The 5,000-nt window shown below is 30.1% G+C and overlaps 1 protein-coding gene across 3 annotated transcripts in view; it reads left to right on the forward strand.

Annotated features, from left to right (window-relative positions):
* LOC122258968 (uncharacterized) overlaps positions 1-5,000 on the forward strand; it is a 37,170-nt gene that overhangs the window by 30,257 nt on the left and 1,913 nt on the right. For 2 of the 3 annotated variants that reach the window (XM_086552174.1, XM_043025355.2), the window contains exon 5: positions 1-4,927. This exon is cut by the window's left edge and continues 560 nt beyond it. The exons of the other annotated variant lie outside the window; for it this stretch is intronic. The gene's annotated coding sequence lies outside the window, so the exon portion shown is untranslated. Of the gene's footprint in view, positions 4,928-5,000 lie in introns of those variants that run through there. 3 annotated transcript variants of the gene reach the window in all.

The raw sequence follows: 5,000 nt of genomic DNA on the forward strand, positions 1-5,000 counted from the left end.
AATTAGAGTAAATGATTAAGTGTTGATATAACACTTGAAATAAGATATAGAAGCTTATATTTTTTCTTATTTTTAAAAACTAGATACCTAAATATATTAGATGTATCTATAGAAGTTGAAAAGAAGTGCACAAATAAACTGTCAGAAATTATTTGATACAAAATTTCTGTTATAAAAGTATGTCATAATAACTTACTGCCTAATTTTATGTTATTAGTAGATTTTATTGTAATTTATAGAAATTTTAAATATGAATTATCTTCCAATATGTGGAAATGTTTAACAGAAATGCATCTATCAAAGTATGTATGATATATACATGTATATGTAAGTAATGGAATTAGTGTTTGGAAAGTGAGTTTTTTCATGAGTAATCATGCTATTCTTGAAACTCAGTATGAATATACCTTTAAATGAGAGGAGATATTTTGTCTATTATTCAAGCTGTTTTTCTTATGTGTGCATATGTGTGAGAGAGTGTAAATGTGCATGTGTGAGTATAGATTTATATTTTTGTTCCTTTGGAAATTGACTAGAAAGTGGGGAAAAAACTTTTGTTTAACATACATTTGCTTTAATCTAAAAGGGACTTGGCATTGATTATGCTGATATATATTTATATGCTGATATATGTTGTTATAAGATATTTTCCATTTCACTTAGATTTTAGTGAAATTTTGAACTGATTTGATATTTGATACTGTAAATGTTCATGTTTCCTTGTTGTTCCCTTTTTTTTCTTCTTTCTTTCTTTCTTTCTTTCTTTCTCTCCTGACTGTCATTATAATCATTGTTATAATGGATGTTAAAGTGGTATTGAAATCCATCTTCACTGTCATTGTTAGTTTCATTATTGATAAAAGTTGTAGATAATATCATTGTCATTGTCACTGTCATTGTCATCATCATTGTCATTGTCATTGTCATCCATAAAAGATGCTGGTTCTTGTTTTTTTTAAGTATATATTGTTATCATTATCACTTTGAAATTCTATATTCTGTTCTTTTCTTATTGTGACATTACTACACATCAATATATTTTCTGATTACTCTATTTTACTTAGTTAACCTTCCTATGTAAAATAGATAAACAAATAAAAGATAAAGGTAAAAATAAAATAAGACAAAATATCCTACAAATGTCTTGTCAGGAATGAAAAATAGAAAAATAGACTCCATCTTGTCCGAAAAGAATGCATGAGGGACCATCAAAGAAGATGTGTTGTGCCTCGACTATGACCTTATTGGTCTAAGTTAGTGAGATGTGTTTTTTTTTTTTTTTTTCTGTCTAAAAGACATGTTTTGTGTTTGTGTTGTGTGTATGGGACCAAGAAAGAATCATATTGCATAGATATTAGAGTCTTGAAAATTGGTGTTATTGGCATTGAGGTCTTTTACATTGGTATTTATGTGATTGTTTTGGTATTGATGGCTTTCTATTGGTATTGCAGTCTTTGCTAATTTAAGTTGGTCTTTTTAATTTTGGTGTGAAAGTCTTCTTATAAAACAGTTTCCTTTTTGCCTTTTTTTTACATCAGATGTATGCAGATGTCAGCAGGTAAAACATTGCATCAAACATTATTGCTTTCTTTAGAACTTTATTAATCTATTACAACTGGATTATTAGACTTTGATAATTAGATTTTTTTTTTAACATTAGATAAAAAGATATGATACTCCCACTAACAGAAACAACAATGGTCTTTCTTTTGTTAATAGAGAGGAATGCCGAATATCAAAAGATGAAATCCCCAACAAAATAATTTTCATATAAGGAGATTTAAAGGTCCGTCTACTAATTTGTTTCCCTAACTATTTGGAAATAGACCCTCACATGTCATAGAAATTAAGTAAATTGCACTCCTGCTTTAAAATAATGACGGTTAAAACAGTTCAGTTTTATCAAGGGCCTTCACCAGTTCTCGTTCTACAATATTTTCTGTGATTCATCTAAAACAACAACCCTATATATGGAGAAGATCAGGTAATTTCAGACTCCAGGATATCATTAGAAATGAAAAGAAAGTTGCATGTTTATTTTATGAATGCCCTGCTTTTGATTTAATGAAGCAGAATGACTTAGATGATGTTTCATGATAAAGGCAATCTTGAAGTGGCCTTTCCTGAAAAAAACTCAGAGCCTTTTACACTTCGAAGTTTTAACAATTCCTTTTGAACAACATTAATTCCCACAGTTAAAATGTCATTGTAGTTGTGTAGTTGTCCATTTGTGTTTTCAAAGCAGGAAAACTTTTAAATCAACAAGAGGCAATGGGAACTCTTTGAATTCACCTTAAAAACGTGTTTTGTCTGCTAATGTGTGGAGGCATTATATGTTGTCATCATGAAGGGTTTTTTAGTATCTTACATGTGCACTGAAATATTGGCAGGAAAGTCTCTCTGTTCTCAAGTAAGTCCTAATGTTGGTCCTAATATTCTTATTAGTACCAAAGTCTATAAAGTGAAACACAGGCACAATAGGAAAAGAGTGGTAAATTGTAATATTTTGAAACCAATCAGGATGCCTTGTTTGATGATCAAAAAAAAAAAATAAACATTTTTTTTGCATGGTCTGAAGCCTGATTAGATTGGTAACAACACAATTTATTATTACTTTTTTATTGTGGTTGTGATAAATTTTATCAGTTTACAGATGTTGCTCTATTGTTTACTCTTCACTGTATATTGATATCAAAGTCTTCATATTGAAACCATTTTTTCATATTAATATTAAAGTCTTTATATTAGTATAGAAGTCTTCATACTGTGACTAAACTCATTATATTGGTATTGGTCTTTATATTCATTGGACTTGGTCTTTATGCTGTCATACTGGTATTTGAAATTTTTATATTATTATTGGTCTTACTGGTCTTTGATGAAGTCTTTATATATTAGTATTAACCCATTGGGGACAGGTGTCATGACAACATGTCACACAAGATTTTTGCCTGATGGCAGGTGTTGTCACATATATGATGATAGTCTTCATATTATATTTGGCCTTTATGTGAGAGTGGATTGTTGTGTTTGTTTTATATGCTATGAGTAATATCCCTATTTAGTGAGTGATGATGACATTTGCAATTATGATTACTATAATTGCTGTAATATTTTAAAGATGGGTTTGATTTAAAATCCAAAACATTAGATGGCACCACTTTTTCCTAGCACCAGAAGGAAAGAAATCTTGAATGGTACCCATCCACAGTCTTTTGCAAGCACTATCAAAAGTACTGTGGAATAAGACTGTTCAGGCAGAATGAAAAGAGGAAGATGACTTAAACCATGCCCACTGTCTACAATGTGCCCCTGTGCTAGAAAAGCTCTAGGGGTGGCATTCATAAGCTCCAGTTTCCTTCCTCTTCCCCATCTCTTCATGTGTTCTGCATTTTTTTCACATTTGTTTTCAACAGTAAATCAATACAAAAAAAAATAAAGTTGCATTTTCTACCGTAAAACCACAATTCTTCTATTGCACTGAGTCTAAAGAAAATAATCAGCTGACAATTTTAGCCGACTGCAGCATTGATAGAGACTGTCATATGGCACATATAAGTTTTGCAGTACAATAGAATAGCAAAAGATTATGAACACAGAAGTGGCTCTAGTTTTGCAATGAGTGAATAAAAAAGAGCATGAAAGGTCACAATATATTGCATGAAGTTGCCACGTTCTGAAATGAAATTCATTTTAGGTTCTGCTTAAGCAGCATAAGTGCCCGTCCTGGGGACTAAGCTGGCAAGTCTATCCCTGTCTGCAATGGGTTAATATGCACTTACGTCACCTATTATATGGCAGGGCATGTAGGTTGATTAAAAAAAATATTTGATTAATCTATGAATCTCTTGTAATTATTTGTATTTTGTTAAAGATCTTAAAATCATATAAGTTAGTATAGTGTATGAACTATGCTCCTCTATGCTTAAGGGTACTTTATTTTATATAATGAAAGTGCGTGATTCACTTCCATAAGCTGTTCCTATCTATATTTTTATAACTTATATTTTCATTTTTAGCCTAACAAGTTGATGATATATACATGCTACAATTGCCTAGAATTTCTATATTTATGTTGTAATAGCTCTTTTTAATTCTATGATCATTTCAGTCTCTCTTTAGTTGTATCATAAAGCAATTTCTAGATTTAGAGATATCTGTACTCTAATATACTGAGTAGACTGTTCATGAGATAAATATGTTGAGTTTTTTGATAGTGAAGATGCATAAAGTACAGTTAAGTGGTTCTTAATGGTTCTAGAGAATACTATTTTGTATTATAGATATTCCTTATATGGGTGGTTTTTGCAATTGTCCATATTTATATTTGCTTCTGTAACTAATTCATTGTCACAAAAATCACGCACTACTTTTTCTATGCAGCTTATTAGTTCCTTGCATTCATATTTTGAATGCATTTATGAATCATGTTTTCTGATTCAATTTTTTTTTTCATATTCTCAGTTGTAGATTATTCCCCTCTCTTGATTTCTCTCATTCTCTCTATATGTTTACTCATCTGTATACTTTTTCCTCTGTCTGTCTTTTCCCTTTTCTTTTAACATTAAAATGAGTTTAGCATTTTTTTTTTTTTTGGGGGGGGGGTGATCAGTGATATTGATTTTAGTTTTCAATTTGTATCCATGCTATTTTTTTTTTTCAGAAGTCTTTATGTTGTAAAGAATATGAGGTATGTTATATATGCCTTAGTGCCCTTTTGCAGTGACTGTTCTTAATATTTATATGAAAAGAAATATTGATAGGTTGTAAATAGGAGATTGAAAATGTAGTTTATTTCTTGCTTTAAGTAAATAGTGGATGACTTTATATTCACTTATTCTTTACTATTGCATAAGATGATGGTGCAAAGCAGGTGAAGGAGACAAACTGTATATTTGAAATGTAATAAAGATGTACATAGATAGAGCATAGGTATTTATTTATTTTTTCCTTTAGTATGTATATGAATAGCATGTTTTATAGAGAGAAGTATGACTTTT

This window comes from Penaeus japonicus, unplaced genomic scaffold (assembly GCF_977035675.1).
Source record: "Penaeus japonicus unplaced genomic scaffold, GWHDUDI00000001_assembly GWHDUDI00000026, whole genome shotgun sequence".
Taxonomy (NCBI): domain Eukaryota; kingdom Metazoa; phylum Arthropoda; class Malacostraca; order Decapoda; family Penaeidae; genus Penaeus; species Penaeus japonicus.